Here is a 17,173-nt window from a genome sequence, read left to right on the forward strand (position 1 = left end):
GATCACTGGCAAGGAGGATGGAATTTCTACCTCTGTGGCAATGAGATGGCCCCACAGCAAGTACTGTATACATTTCACAACAACTACAATTCTTTTAAATGTTTATAATTACCAATACGCAGCTCAGACTTAGGCTAAAAACGTGGCTAATACTTCACTCTTCTTAAGAGGTCCTCTTCCTAGCCAAAACAACACAAAAGCACTGCAATCCTGAGTTATAACACAAGTACAGGGAACAGCAGATTTACAAATTAGATATTTTAATAATTCCATTATATACAGTATATTATCAAATACCCCAACACACCTCAAACCATTTTAGTACCATTACGGTATGTGGAATAACCATTTTGTTACATGAAAGTAGACAAAGAGAAACTTCAAATGAAAATAAAATAATAAAAGGCACAAAGCAGGCTCTGCCTTCTAAGGAGGCATACAGTCTTAACATTTTGAGGAATGAAAACACAATGTTGTGCTATTGTTCCCCTTCTCTCCAAGTTATACCTAATGTTTGAAAAACATGGTTGATTGATTTATTTTTCTGGAACTCTTTTATCCTGCACATGCTGTTCTAAATTCTCCAGTTCTACAGAAAAGTGCTAGGTTACTTTGTGAAAAGCAAATCATATTTTAGTGATGCGACATCTGACCCCATGTACAAAATGGGGAAAAGGGGGCTGATGCCTATGCCAACTTTTTATTAAAAGTGAAACATTACGTATTTATTGCTTTGATATTCTTGAATTTGAAATTCATTTTGTTAACCATTTAATAATCCCAGAGATAATACTGTTTTGACGGCACTACATTTAAATTAGTGATAATCCAAGAAGCATTATATATATTAAATCCTTCCAGCCTTAAGTAACTATTGGCAATTTTTGGCATATTACTTGGACTATACATTACAAATCAGAAAATGTAGTTCCTTTAAAACACTTAAATGATGTGAAGAATCTTCCCAAACATAAATAAAAAATTTCATTGTGGTAAACGTGTGCAAACATTTTACAGCATGACAACTCAATACAGTTATTGTTCTCAAATACGGTTTTAAACTTTCCCAGAAATCGTGCTTTCTGCATGCATGCAATAACACTGATAATGTGAAATGAGCAAGTACAGAATTAAGGCAGCCTACAACTAGACTATTAACTCATCTAAACTTTTTTCAGCAACTGCCAGGCAATGACAATGGAAAAACTATGGGTTTCCACAGATAATGCATTTCCTTCCCCTTTGTCTTCTCCACAGGGCGATGTCACATGGCTCCATTACCAGTACCCAGTAGATCCATTTGATATGCAGAGAGTGAAACCTGGGTATCTGTGAGCTTGGCGACAGCACTAAGGTCCCATTCACTCCTGCCAAAGAACCCCAATTGGCTCATTTGTTTTTCAGTAGCAAGCGTTGGATGGCAGAGAGCAGACCAGTCACTAGGTCCTGTGCAGCAGACTACTGCTAGGACTCTTTCCCCATCCTGGACTCTCTCACCTTAGATTAGGCAATGTTATGGAGCTCGAGTGTTTATGTACACACATACACACCACACACACACACACACACACACACACACACACACACACACACACGATGCTAAGTGGTCTGCACAACTTGATAGCATGTGCACTGCAGGCTCATGCTCCATAGGTACAACACTCAATGCTCCCACAATGTATCACCTAAGTGAGGTATCAGAATAATCTCTCTTCTCCCCCAAAATGGGGCAGCCAGCAGCATCTGCTAACTCCCATCCTTCTAGGCCCATTCCCACCATAACAGGTACTCAAACACAGGCTATCTGGATTGCGCTCAGGCAGACAGGGCAGGGGATTAATGCTGTGAACTGTTCTCTGGCTACTTCCCGTGGGCCAGGGACGTATTCCCTCAGCACTCATTTGCCTACAGTGTGACCCTGAGCAAGTCATTTAACCAGATAGCACTTTGGGGCAATTGAGAATTTGGGCTAGGCTCCTTAATAGTCTCCAGGACTGCAAGCCTAGTAACTATCTATGAACCCATGAATCTATCCCACAAACCCATGGCAGTGGGGGACAGCAGATGCATTTCCAAAGCTGTAAATAATTATGGCTCCTCTGTTAAGCTTAGACAGTTTTATGCTCACCTGACTGAAGAAATCACAGTGCACTATCCCACTTAACACAAGACAGACCTACCAACAACCCACTGCCAGACAGCTGCCGAAGTTAAATGAAAGTGGCTTAGTGGGGGAGGGGACTACCTTATTCAGCTAACAGTAATATGCCAAAGCTATAGTTTTGGCAGTATTAAGTGACTCACTAACATTAGCCTACAACATGTTTAGAAAATAAACTGGTAAACAGCTGAACCCTGATCACCTTGTTTATGCAAAGATAAAATTACTCAGTCTTAAGACCTTACAAATGAAAGTACTGAAGTATACTTGAACACAGTGTATGGTAGCAGACAGTACAGAATATTACACTACAACTGAGTAAATAACTTAAGTACTTAAAACAGAAGACTAAACAGCTTATTTGATAAGCATGTGCAAAGTGGCTGCAGGTATTCTGCTTTGAAATACTTTTACATCTCGTATGCTTGCTGATGACGACTTCTCTCCTCTACAAAGGACTTCCTTTGAAAGGGACATTCACTTCCACTCAGCCAACCTGTTTATGAAACAACATATCAAATTAATAACAGGTATGTTAATATTCACAAGAGTGCACATTAAAATATTTAGCTAAAAATAGCAAACTTTAAAGTTCTTAACTCTTTTGCTCTGCTTAGCCTTCTGGCTGCTTTGCTGGTTACTGTGTCCGTACAAACCTTATCAGGTTATCCTTGACATGACCCCAACACTAAGTGGGGCTTCCCACTTGTCAAGGAGTCTGCTTTAAATTTTGCATTTTTAACATCAGTGAAACAAGGGATTATCTTGACAGAAATGGAACAAAGCACTCATCATGAATGTGGTGGCCGGTCAACAGTCCCTAGCCCAATTGCTTACCCCACTGTGTTGACATCACTCTGGTGCATAGCTGGGTAGGTAATGAGGAATGGTCTGTGGGCATGCTCACCTTTGGTCCTCAAACCAATCCATTTCACAGCCCTCCCACATGTCCAGTCTAAGGTCCGTCTCTCTAGGAGCTTCAGTCTCTACCAGAGTTCAGCCAGATCTGGGAAGCACATTCCCTCCCTCCCTAAAATAGGCATGCCCATCCTCTCTGCAAATGCTGCCCTTCTTCTCTGGAACAGTCATGCCCCCTTCTTACCTGCCTTTGTCATCAAATCCCCAAGCAGTTAACTGAACATAGGTCATCAAGCTCCCATAGTTAAACACTACCAGTGCAAGTTAAAAGTCTGAGTTATTTCAAAATAAACCGTATAAAACTTGTAATATACTTGGCAACAACGATTTTGGAAATACCCAATAAGCTCATTCATGGACACAAAAGATGAACTTAAATATTTATAAAACATTCAGTTTCAATGTCAGTCCTTCACCATTGCAAATAAAATCACTAGAATTAAAAGTAAGCCTCTATCTAGTTAGAAAATATAAAACACAAACACTGCCTCTACGAACATTGTGTTTTAAAGTGAAACACTACCTTTGAAGAAACTATGCCTACTTATTTCAGCTTGCATTTAATGCATTTCCCATACCAAACATATTAATAAAGAAACAGAAGCAATGTTATTTATTACTGCACATTCCCAAAATGCATTAAGCTCTCACTAACAAATACCAGAGTAATACATACAAAGTCAAAAAAGTAAATGTGTGTGTTTAATAAATGCATTTGACAATTTATGTTATGTGGGGGTACTAACCATAACCTTGTCCTTAAGACAACATTCTGGAAGCAAGATACACTAACAGGAGAGCTTAGGATAACCATCTCTCTCTCTCTTTCTTACAAGACTCTCTATTCTGGCTGCAGACAGTAACAAATGTAAATGTCGAAAACAAATTCTAGTAGCAAACGGATACAAAGCCCAGTAATGTCCATAAAAGCAAACAGCTGCAGGGCCAAAAGACCATTGGTGACCAAAAGCAGAACTGTACAATTTGGCAAACTCAGGCTCACTCCACTTTCTTTTTTTGCAGATGGCAGCAGTCGTAATGACTCCCTTCCAAAACATCTCCCAAGTCATACGGTCACCACAGGACTGGGCTGCACCAGCTGGCATTCTTCACTCTCACTTGCAGTTAGGATAAACAAGGTTGCACTGTGCAGCTGTTTCCCCTTCTCATACCAGTCATATATTCCAGACTCCCAGCTCCTTGAGTCAGTGTAGCTGGGTAGCACAGACAGTGCTTGCTACACAAAAGAATTCAGCAACTTGCTAGACCAATGAGACAAGTACTCCTCAATTCTCTTTGGCTCTAAAGAAAACTGCGAACGTGAAATAAACCACAGATGTCAGTTGTCTCAACCCATCTTTTACAAAGCAGAAGTTTTGTAAGGTCAATCTTCAATCCATCCTCATTTCCAGACGTGACTAGATGTCTTTTTGGACCTTCATGATATGGAAGGTACTTGGAAGAGTACCCGAGATTTACAACCAGTTACCAATTACAGCTCACCCCAGTATACCCAAGAGACTGCTGCCTGAAAGCCACACAGATGAGGACATTTTCTCTCCTTCAATGTCTTGAAAGGCAGTGCATTTCTAGTCCTCGGGTTTCAGAATGGACCATTGAGGACATTTCTGAAGTGACTGGCAGCTTCTAATGATGGCACCCTTTGTCTGTTTGAAAATGTACATTCTGCAACAGTGTACATTCTGCAACAGTGAAATCCAGTGGCCAAAAGAATGCCTGGAAAACTAGAGCCATATACTAGCCTCATCTTGTTGATCTTTCTTAGCAGAGATAGCCCCACTAACTTTTAGGGGTTCCCAACTCTATCTTCCCAACCAAGAAGCAATGGTCTCTACAAATGCATGTAATGAGGTGTGTGTGTGTGTGTGTGTGTGTGTGTATAGACTACAAATCATTTAGGTCAGTGCCCATGGAACCTACAAGACGGCCAGTATCATTTCACCAAGCATAATGGATACAAGAGCAGTATGGGTTAGTTTGCAAAGTTCTGCCTCTTTCTCCCTTAAGGCCATCTGTTGATCCAGATAGACAAAATGGCAGATAAGTTCTAGTTTCTGTTCACTGTGCAGAGAAGCCACATTCCACTGGGAAGTTTTCACGGTTGTGGCACAGTCAGCTTACCAGACAGACAACAATCCTCTGGACAACTGTCTCAATGATAATTCTCTATCCTTCTCAGAAGATTTATTTTCAAAGAAGTTATTAGTCTTAATGCCAGAAAGAAAATAAGATGGATTGATGATAATTCTCTTTTTATCTCAGATAGACAAACACCCATCACAGCAACATCTTGCCTTATCTCCATAATCTGCCTATAAATGCTCTTCCACAGCTCTAGTCAAATGTTCTCTCATGTTTTTCTCTAATTATTCTCATCCTGTGTTTCACTGTTACAGTCTGACAGGAGTCTGTCTGCAGTATTGTCTATACCCCATACTAGCAATATTGGTAACTGATGCGAACCCTTCTGAACTGTTCTATCTGTCCAGCCTTAAGCCTTTACTGACTTAGCCTTCTGTCACACATTTAGAGGCCCACTAACAGTCTCTCTACACCCTCAGCATAACAGCCTTGTTTTACCAATTACCACAGCACCTAACCTACCCACTAATGCAATAAATATTTTGAAGGCTACTCAGACTTCATCTATCAGGAAGGGCTACATAACTAAACAGGTTTGCTTTTTCCTCTCTAAAGTTGCAACTGCTTCACTTACATAAGCCTACTATGGTTCTATATTATTTCAGATTTGATCCTAAAGTGTCTTTTCCCTTTATGCTTGTGGATTAAGTTATTCTGCCATCAACATTCACTGTGTGTGGGCTCCATGTACACATGTTTAAAGACCAGACTGACCCAGGTGAAATGGGATCAAGTCGATGTCTCAGCAGAGGAGGGTGGAAGTGAATGGCTGACACCAGTTTAATCATCCTGCATGGACGGGTAGCAGCCAGCCACTCTGCTATATGACTAGTACCCAACAAAGGCATGCGTCACAGCAGCCAGAAGGGCCAAATCATCCAGAACCAAGAAGTTGTATATTTGCACAACAGCCACAGGATGTCATGCATGGTCATGATCAAGGATATCATGTTGCCACTGACTGGGATTAGACTAGCAAAAATCCCTCATACACCATGCAGGATTAACATTTATCAAGGAATTAGGTCCACACTCAGAACCAGGTGCCCTCATTTGAGGGGGGATGTAGGCAGAACCCCAAGATAAGGACTCCTCAACTCCCTTTAAAAGCAGAACCCTTATCATGGAAGTATAGTGTATGGGGACTGTGAAACCTTCAGTGTTCAATGGATGATGGCCCCCATTCCTGTCAGCTCACACTCCTACCACCAAACATTGGGATGTTCACATACAGTGAGAATGAATGAGTTTGACAGTCTTTGGAGTAGGGCTGATGGCTAACAAACAGGGAGGGGAAATGAACAAATTCATTGGGCAGCAGTCTCCAACTTCCTTAATGGAGGACAACAGGCATTCCGGGACTCCCTTAAAATGTTTAAAACCTTATGAGAAGATTTTTACTTTACCCCACCATTTCCCCATGTGGTCTCAGCTTTGCCTTTGACATCTGAAGAAGTGGGATGACCCACAAAAGCACTTGTGTCGAATAAAGATTTTTATACTGGATTCTACAGCCATCTCAAAGTGCTGGTGTTTTGCTTCTTATTCTGGGTCGGTTTTGTGCAGGACAAGTGAGTTCTAATGTTCTGGTGGCAGTCTTGTGTGTGTTTTGCCTTTGAAAAACGTACTTGGTTTCTATTACAGTAGGTCAATTCAGCCAAGCTGAAGTTTCTACAGGGACAGAATGGTTTTCTGTAGTTATCATTTATGCATGAAAGATTCTGGAACTTCACTCCTTCATAAGGAATATGCCTCTCTGACAGTCAATATTTTCTTTATTCCCAGAGTGTATTCATTCAAAACCTGACGCTGTGAAGAGGAGCATCCTGTTGGAGAAGAACGTAGCAGATGTACAAATACAGAAAAAATCCTAGCAGCTGGAATGGGCTACTAGTACAGACATATATCTGGTAAACTGCCTGGATGCAGTGACAACTCCAAATGGAAACATCTGAAATTGGTAATTACTGGGCGATCCCGGGCAATACAGAAACTTCCTTGAGTCTTTGTTAATCTTTGCATGCCTCTCGGAGCACCAAAGAGAACATCTGTTCTCTTTTAGACAAACATGTAAAGGTGGATTACACTGTAACCATTCGAAACGCTTCAGTGGGTATGAATGCATTTAGGCCACTGAGATCTAAAATGGGCCTAAACGTCTTGTTTTTTATGGACAGGCGAGACCTTTCACACAATACTCAAGGACTTTATGGACAGGTGAGACCTTTCACACATAATACTCGAGGCTTTTATAGACTGGCGAGACCTTTCATATGGCTCTTTTGTTGCCATGGACTTTTGATAAGCTGGAACTCCTGGCTAGAGTAACAATGGTCTCTGGTTAGGGCTGAAGAAGAAACATAAGTAATCCCTGATAAAAATATCCCCGTCTCATGTCTCTGAAGATTTACAATCATGCTGGGACAAAAAGGGACAGTCTGACTGACTGCCTCCCATGGAAGACAGTCAAAGAAACAAGTTAAGACAGTTGTGATCTGCCCTAAGAACAACTGCCCCAAGACTGAAGCAGCCTCCTGGTGGCTACCAGGAATTCAGGCCTATGACCTTTCTGGGGGCAGTTTGGTGTAGCTGCCTGCTTACAGCACCCTCCTGCCACTGCAGCTGTGGACCACTCTGGATCTACAACTGAAACCGGGACCTCTGTGTTCTGGAAAATAATGCTGGGAAGACTGTAAAACACCTACAGCCATTAGGCTCTGATCAGTTTCCTTCATTTTTTTCCAAACAAAGTTGTTTACCATATTTTTGGGTTGCAGCAGGAGTTCACACACATTAATACTAAAGTTTTAGAGAATTTCTATTTACCATTTTCATATATTACACATTTTCCTTCATCAGTTTTACTCCCATCATATCATCACACTAATCAATTCCTGCCATCATATCTTAGTATTGTTCAATTCCTATACATTACTAAACCTCCTAAATAATTTTATATATATTGATCCCAAACCTATCTTTTATTTGTATGCAATTTACTTACTTTTTCTTCTGCAGATCTGACAGACTGTTGTTTCTTTTACTACAACATTCAATGCATCTTCCTTAGCTGCTATAACCTTTTGTATTCATTTTCCTGCCATGCTTTTTGGCTGAAAAAAAAAAAAAAAAAAGAACAGACTTCATAAGGCCTTTCTATGTTTTGACATCTCTAATCTTAACTCCAGCTCAAAAATATCAACTCTTTAATTATTGCAATTTTCCCCTCAACCTTTGTGTCAAAGCATTCCATGAGGAATCTGTAAAATCAATCACCCTTGTACAGTCCCAAAGGTATGCTCCAGCGTTACTTCTCACTTCTGCTTTACATCTCTCATACATACTCTCCATTTCTGGGAAGACCTTCTGACATATATTCTAGGTGCAAAAGTACCCAAGCAAACATTTCCAAGCAAATATTCCAAACTGTCTTGGCTCTGTCACACATTTAGGAGCCCTAGAAATTTATTCCCATTGTTTCTTTGTAATTTGTTTATCTAGTTTCCTCTTTCAGACTAAGATCCTCTGATTCTTACAATTCTGCAAAATTTTAGGGGCTCCTATTAAATGATCGAGGATGCATTCTTTCGAATACGTCTTGATTGAACTTGAAAGCACGAAAAGGCAAAATAGCGAAACAGCATATAAGCAAATTCTTTCCTTGGGAAAGAAATTGCTTGGCCGCTTCTGTTACTTTACCATTTTTGTGACTGTAGTGCGATCTCAGAGTTGGTATATTTAAGTGGGGGGGGGGGCAAAGCCCCCCACTTTATGTAATGTTTTAATTTTTTTTTTTTTTTTTTTGTGGAACAGCGATTTTTTTCCCCTTGGGAAAAAAAAATTGCTGTTCTAAGCATTCCAGATTGTAAGCTTTCGCTTAAATGGGATCGATAAATCATCGTTCACTTTTTTTTAAGCGTTCGATGATTTAACATAGACCCAATTTTTAGATGGCTTACTTATTATTTGTTTATAGTAGAATGCACTGTCCTCGACTTTGTCCATCTCTCTCTCTAAAATGAAGCCTCCTAGTCGTCTCTTTCAAGGAACCCTCGGACAACTCTTCTACAGTCACTACAATTCATTACAATATCCTTCTGCAAGTGCATGAGAATATAATAATTAAAAGCTGCAGAAAACAAGGTGGTGGCTGCAGTGATATGCTTCCCAAAACTGTCCAAGGCCTATGATTCCTTTTAGGAGGATGGCAGCAGGGCTATGCTCTGCACACTGGAAGGCCCATACCAGAAAGCTACTGAAATGGTGAAGTCATGTTTAGGTATCTCTGCCATAATGAGAACCCCCCCTCCCCCAAAAAAAATTAGGACTGCCTTCTAGTGTATGGCATTCTGCCATACAGTACTGCTGGCATCTTTGTTAATATCCAGCAAAGAATGGACCATCAGCAGGGTCTGGAGGGCAATAAAGGTCTTCTGTAGCCACCTCTGGATTAAGGAAATATAGTTTTAGTAAACCAGCCCTCTACTCTTTTGTACACTTTGGAAAAATTTGACAAAGTGGAGTTTGTTGGGGAAGGAGATATGGACCCTTTATCACTGAGGGCTTCTATCGAAAGATTCAAATCAGGTTAAATATGCTTGAATTGAAAAAAAGCACATCTTGACCCTCTTGGGGGCTCCATTTCAGAAGATTCAGTACACTACTTAGTAAAGGAAGTTAGGAGGCGACACCATAACGGAGAAAGCAAGGGAGTGTATGTCGGCTTTTTGCTGAAAGTACCAGCTGGAAAACTTGTAAGTCAGGAGGACTGTGGTTTACCAAGGACATCCTGATACAGACCCTGAAATGGGACAGGATGCACTTGGAGCAAGGGATGCCCAATTTAGATGCATGCATTAGAACTGCTCATACGTGAAATGCAGAAGCTGAACACACCAGTGTCAAAAAAAAAAAAAAACCTGAAAGGCAAATTCCAAAACTGTTGGCACCAGAGGAAATGTGAACGGAAATAGAAAAGGAAATCCAGGCACCGAACGTTAATCCAACTCATTATTAAATGAATCCCAATTAAAAACAAAAATCTAAGCACTTTCGGTTTGACATTGTTAAAACTTCATAAGATATCCCAAATAAAATTAGGATTCTTTTTAAAACACTAAAAGAAAGTCATGCGGTACACAATGGCCAATCATCATTTCATTCCTGAAGCGACACCCCGCCCAGAAAAAGTGTTCAATTTAAAAACTTTTAAGACATCTCTTACTATTAAATTGTTCCACATAGTGAGACAAATAAGCAACGTAAATACAAATAAACAAATATCTCCTAAAAAGAGCCGATATATATTATTAAACAAATCAACTTTTTAATGCTTTGAGTTTCAACGGGGATACTGTGCTGGCTTGTCCATAACGTCCTGTCTACTGGCCAGCAACAAGCATTCCAATAGATCTGCCAGTAAATTTCTCTCATCTCCAACCTAACTTTCCATGGACCCCCTTCTAGGGTCCATCCTAACCGGTTCCAAGTTTGTATGGCCAGGATAGTCTAAAACATGTTTAAAGTGCATTGGTGACTTTGCCTGTCTACATCTCATATAAATGCTCATATATCCACTTCTGAAATTTCCTTTCAGTTTTGCCAATATAATAGCCTCCACATTGCTGCAAAGTGCTGCATACACTGTTGCTTTACTCTCACAATCCACTGTCAGACATCCTGAAGCATTTGCCATTAAATCAAGAATCTGTGTCCCGTAGTTATATATTTATAGAAAGAACATCTACAACTTTGGAACATACCCATAGTAGTTCTCTTGGTAAATTATCCAGCTTCAAATATATTTTTCAGGGTACACCCTTTTCTAAAAACTATGGTAGGTGCTTTTCCCCTCATTACCATATCATCCATCATCAGTATCCAGTTTTTGTTAAGGTTGGCTTTAATGTTAGGACTATCCAAACTGTATGTGATAATGAGGGAGGTGGATAAGGGGGGGCAACTTCAGGTTCCTGCTCCAAAAAGTCATGTGCCACTGTCGTGTCATTAAGGAGTGGTAAAAAATGCCCTAGTCATGACCTCCTGCACCATTTCATCAATTAGGGATTCTGGACGCCACCTATTAAGAGACACACTTTTCCTAGTGTCACATTCCCCCTCAAATTGGTGATGCAGGGTTGTCACACTTGCTGCGTGTACCAACTGCCCCTTCACAACAGCGTTTTTTTTTTTTCTGAAAAAATGGTTGACAGAAAAATGAAGTAAAGTATTCAAGTAGGTTGTTTCTGTATATATCTTGGACAGCGATAATTACTGTTGTCTTTGTTGGAGAACATTCAAATAAGGGAGGGTGGTGTCATTGGAACTGCTAGTACAGGATAAAAAGGAGGTTGTTGATGTACTCAATGAAACCACCAATCTGCGACTCCTTCCCCTTCCAAACACTAAAGATATCATCCAAACAACGCTGATACAGCCTACAGTAGGCCTGATAGGAACAACCAGTGATGTACCGGCAGTCCCATTCCAACATTACTATATTGGCAAACAGGGACCCAACCAGATGGACTGCACCATGATCACTCAAAAAGCTACTACTTTTGGTGATGAAAGTGTTTGCCACCGAGATCCAAAATTGCTCCAAGGATCTTCATTTCCCTGCACACCAAAAATAATCATCTTCTTACGTCTTGTGTGTCAACTGGCACCTCTTGGATGACCTTTTTTCAGAGTTTTTTTTTTTTTTTTTGCACAACCTTCCTTGCGATTAGTATTTAACATTTCATTGTTTTTATTGGTATGCAAAGCTTTAATGACCAAAAGCAAAAATACATTTGCATTAGTATTAAACACAAAACAAAATAAATCCATGCAGAGAACAGCTACAACAGTGCCAATCAAAAATAAACACATTAAATACAGACACTCAAATACATACGGACACTCTCAATAAAACAACTGCAACACAGTCATACTAAGAAAAGCACCAAGTTGTTGCCAATTCAAAAAATGTAACATCAATTCAAACATTTAATAAAGTAATTGGAAAAAAAAACAACAAAGTATGAATACAGTATGGGATCTAGTGTTCGTCTAGGTAACTATTTGAAATGTCAGGACCTCAATTAGCAAGTCTCGAAATATGAAGACTGAATGGCAAAAAACTTGAATATACCAAGCCTGAGATGGTCATTTCTCAGAACATTCTCTTTTCTCAGAGGTAGAGTGATCTCAGCATTGGAACATACTACACACACACACACACACACACACACACACACACACGTGCATATACAGAGATATACATATACTCTCTATCTACAAGTCATCTCTATGGTTGAATTTTGTTTTTGTTATATTACACTCTCAGCCACTGGGATCTTTAATTTGCTCCCAAAACAGTTTTCTTCCTTGTCCAATTATCTAGCCCAGCTACTTTCCTTACAGCAATCCTACAAAAGCCTATAGACACCACCACCTACCACAAACTGGGAATCCCTGCACGATTTGCAACTCTTATCAAAACCTGCAGACATCACTTAAGAATGTACTAAGGTTCACATGAGGTACCAACAAAATTTCCAGAACACAAACTTGGTGTCCAACATAAGAACGTCTAATTGTAGAGGTGGGTTATCTCCTTTTCAAAGTTGTCTGTTGACTGTAGCTGGTATAGTAACTAAGTGGACTTCCTGAAAGTAGGTTAACGGAGTTGAACACTGAACCCACCCAAACACTTCAGTAAACCTGGGTTCCATACTTGCCATGTGCATCTTTAGCTATTTGTTATCTTGTTCTTGGGCAGGTGTGGTATCCGAATGTACTGATGAGACTAAAGCAAAAGATGAAGGAGCAGCAAGAACAGAAGATTTAAACTTATGCATTTCCTAAGTTAATGAATGTTGGTTTCATAGCAGTCTGCCTAGTACATTCCAGGCAATTTACTGACGCAATTTCTGCAAGGCTCTATTCTAGGCCCTGTACTGTTCAAAATATTTATAAATAATTTACACTAAGCGGGTTACTGTTATTCAATACACAGAAGATTCCACACTCATCTGATATGCTTATAGTTTATTTGAACTTCAAGAATATACCAGAACGGGGGGCGTGGCCAAGGATGAACACAGGATAGCAGCAGATTTCTTCAGCTCCACCAATTTCATTACATTGACAGGAATTAATTACTTAAAAAATTAATTCTTGAAGTAATTTTCTTTCTAAATATGTTTGTTTTATATAGTTCTTGAACTATATCTAAAAAAGAAAGGAAATCTTAATAATATTCCTGTCAGAAATTACTTTGGAAATTTTCCTGTCAGTTTATCAGTCTGAAATGAATTCCAGTAAGACAAATTCTCAAGACTCCAGCATCAAGAAAGAACTTCAGTCTCTGATAATTATAGTCCAGCAACTTACTGCTAAGATGGATAAAATGGATACTAAAATAGACACTTTCATAGAAAAAACTACAAAACAAATAGACTTGTTACATATGGACCTGCAACAACAGAAGATCCAGATGACAGGCATAGAAGAAGCTGTGAATGACATGGAAAATAAAATACAAGAACAGGAAATCAACATTGAGTTTCTGCTGAAACAAAATACACATTTACAAACAAAGCTGGATGACCTGGAAAATAGATCTAGGCGCAATAACATTAGGATTTTTGGACTGCCAGAAAATATTGAAGGTAACAATATTACTTCTTTTTAACAACATGGCTCCCTAAAACTTTAGATTTACCAGAAGCATTCTCTTTTGGTATCGAAGAGCACATAGATCTATAGCTAATACTAACTCTAACAAAAACTATCCTAGATCAGTTACAGTTAGATTTCTATCATCTTTGATAAAGAGATGGTTCTTAAATCTGCTTGGGCTAAAGCTCCTGTTAAGTTTAATGAGACAACTGTGCTTTTGACAATGACTATTCTTCCATGGTAATTGCTAAAGAAAAGTTTTTCTGCCACTAATAAGGGAGCTTAAAAAGCACAGTTTAAAACATACCTTCTGTTTCCTGCCAAGCTTAAAATCTTCCTTCCTGATGGTCCTAAGGTCTTGATGATTTAGACTCTGCTTTACTGTTTGTCAAAGAAAAAGGATTTTGGATAAAACAGAAGAAATGGAATGGGCTAGTTCTTCATTAAAGAGATTGGCAACTGAAGCTTCCTGGAAGACTTCAGAGAAGAAGAAGAGACTAAAAACAAATGATTTGTTATATGTTTTTTTTCTCTCATCATTTTAGTTCATTATTAATCTTTTGAATATAGCTCCTGCATTTCCAGAAAGCCACAAATATTTTGGAAAAGATTTAATCAAAGTTATTCTCTATGTGCAAAGAAATGTTTTGTTTCATAACCAGTCAAAATGCCTGAGGATTTAATGGCAGGCTGTGACTCGATTTGTTTTTCTTTCTGAAAAAGTAAGGTTAGTAATTTGATACATTTTTTATCTTTACCTTTTTTTTCCTTCTTCTTTTATTATTTTCTTTGTTTAAACAATGACATTCTATTTAGATTATGTAGTGGCTAAAGGGTGGGTGAGGGCAGGGAGAGAACAGTAATGAAAATATCATTAATAGAATAATAACATATTTATTTCTTGTAAAAGTTTATAAGTTCTTCAAATGCTATTTCTAATTATACTTTCTTGATTATACTGCTTATGCTTGTTTGTAAATAATCTGTCGTGCTTTAACTAATAATAATCAGAACTAAATAAGAGTAAATAATATGTTTTATTTTTAACTCTATTAATATAAACAGTAAGTAACATTCCATTGTATATACTTCTTACAGCTTTCTCTTACATTTTTTATTTCTGCCTCACTCCCTTTTATTTTCTACTCTCTTTTCTTTTCTTTATTAATATATAGAAATGCTTTAGACTGTGTGGGCACAGTGAATAATAGGATTTGTATGAAAATTGAGTTGGGAGAAGAATGCTGAGTTTTATTGCTTGTTGGTAATTTTGAGTTTAATTTCACTTGCATAGAGGCTGTGATGATCTGTGGAATACATTGTGGAGGTTCTGTCATGTTTAGATGCATTTACACTGCTAAATGAATGTTTGTCACTAGTTTTTAATAAGTTTCCCGCCAAAATGTTAAGGGAGACAATCTGGGATGTGGGCTGTCTCATGCATAGTGTCCATGAGTTTCCTCAGAAGCTTCACTCACAGAATTTTCACAGAGAAACTGAAAGCAGTTAGTATAAACATTGACAAGGTTATCACACTGACACACCACAGATTCAGGAAAAATACTCTATTCATAAAATATGTCAGTTATGATGAGTTTGGATGATGTAGTTTCTTGTAGCAAGTAAATGTCTTATTTTAGAAGGCATAGAAAATGAAACATTTATTTAAATGTTTTTGAAAATCTACTTAACAGCAGCATAATAATCTGTGTTAAAAATTTGTGTTCCAAACATATACTTTACTATAACTCATTTAATTCATCTGATTGACAAACATAAATAATCTTATAACTCTATTCTGGAAGAAATGTCATGTGATATATTTTAAAGCAGTAGGTTAGCATGATTGTAGAAAACTGGTTACTAATATGTGTTTGCTGTGCATTATTTTGTACAAAGCAGACAGATTTATTCTAGGGACAGCAAGTAGGATAGTGCTCTACTAACACACAACTCAGTGAGATCAGATATATATATATATATATATATATATATATATATATATATATATATATATGTGTGTGTGTGTGTGTGTGTGTATCTATGTATATATATGTATGTGTATATGTATGTGTGTGTGTGTGTGTGTGTGTGTGTGTGTGTGTGTGTATATGTATGTGTGTGTATATGTATGTGTGTGTATATGTATGTGTGTGTGATGGCTTTTTTTTTTTTTTTTTTTTTTTTAGGTAATAACGCAGGTGTTTCTGAGAATCTGCATAACTATGCAATATGATTTATAATAATTTTATGAATACAATATTTTACTTTATTGACAATAATGAGTTTAAGTAAATGCTCATATACAAACAATTCAAGATTTTTTTGGAAGCTGTTGATAGAATTCACATGACAGAAAATAGATGCATCTTAATGCATGTAATGTCTGAATCATATTAGCCAAAGTTTTTGATTTAAATGAATGTTAGAACATAATTTTCTCTCCTCTTGATTTCTAACATTAAGATTATTTGAATGCTATTAGAATTCAAGTGTTATATATTACATAGATCTATATAATAGTATGAACAGTTTTAAAAAAAAAAAAAAGTTTATTTTAGTTTATATGATGCTGTTTTACCAAATGTGTAGTTTTGTCTTGATAGATAATTGAATTGAAAACTGTTAACCTCAGTTAAATATAACTAGTATTAAATTGATAAGGTGGTAGCTGAGGTACTGCTGCTTAGGGTAGGGGTTAACTTGAGTAGTAAATACTGCTCTAAGTTGGAGTTTTCAACTCCAGGCGGGATGCAAGGTTTAATCCTTACATTATTTTCACTTGTTCATTGTTATATGTATATAGTTTTGACATCCACAATATATTTTGTACACTCATTGTCACTACAAACAAAATTGAATCCTATACAAAATCCCATAAGAGATTTAATAAATACAGCTATATTTAAAGGTACACCTAAAGAGGAGATGTAACATTATTTATCTTGTTATTTGTTATTTCGATCATAAGATTCTTGAGTTTTAAAAATGCCAAATGACATCTTTAAAAGGAATTTCTTTAAACATTAATGGATTGAATAATCCGTGTAAAAGGGCAAGCCTAATAAGATACATTAATCTACACAAGGCCAATCTAGTCTTCCTGCAAGAAACCCATCTCTTGAAAAAAGATATTGATAAACTAGCCACTAATAAGTATGCAGTATTGGTTAGTTCAGAGCACACTCAGAAAAAAAGAGGAGTGGCTATTTTATGGAATAAAAGTATGCCCATTCCTAAAACCATTAAGTCTTATCAGGATGA

General features: G+C 37.9%; 1 protein-coding gene across 2 annotated transcripts in view; it reads right to left on the minus strand.

Moving 5' to 3' along the window:
* Positions 1-243: 243 nt before the first annotated feature.
* Positions 244-17,173, minus strand: part of DEXI (Dexi homolog) — a 54,766-nt gene continuing 37,836 nt past the window's right edge. Inside the window, exons 2-3 of one of the 2 annotated variants that reach the window (XM_044089151.1) lie at positions 8,247-8,355; positions 244-2,657 (exon numbers count right to left, since the gene is read on the minus strand). The gene's annotated coding sequence lies outside the window, so the exon portion shown is untranslated. The remainder of the gene's footprint in view (positions 2,658-8,246; positions 8,356-17,173) is intronic. The other variant, XM_044089150.1, reaches the window with a different exon arrangement.

This window comes from Protopterus annectens, chromosome 12.part0 (assembly GCF_019279795.1).
Source record: "Protopterus annectens isolate FY-2018-M chromosome 12.part0, PAN1.0, whole genome shotgun sequence".
Classification (NCBI taxonomy): Eukaryota; Metazoa; Chordata; order Ceratodontiformes; family Protopteridae; genus Protopterus; species Protopterus annectens.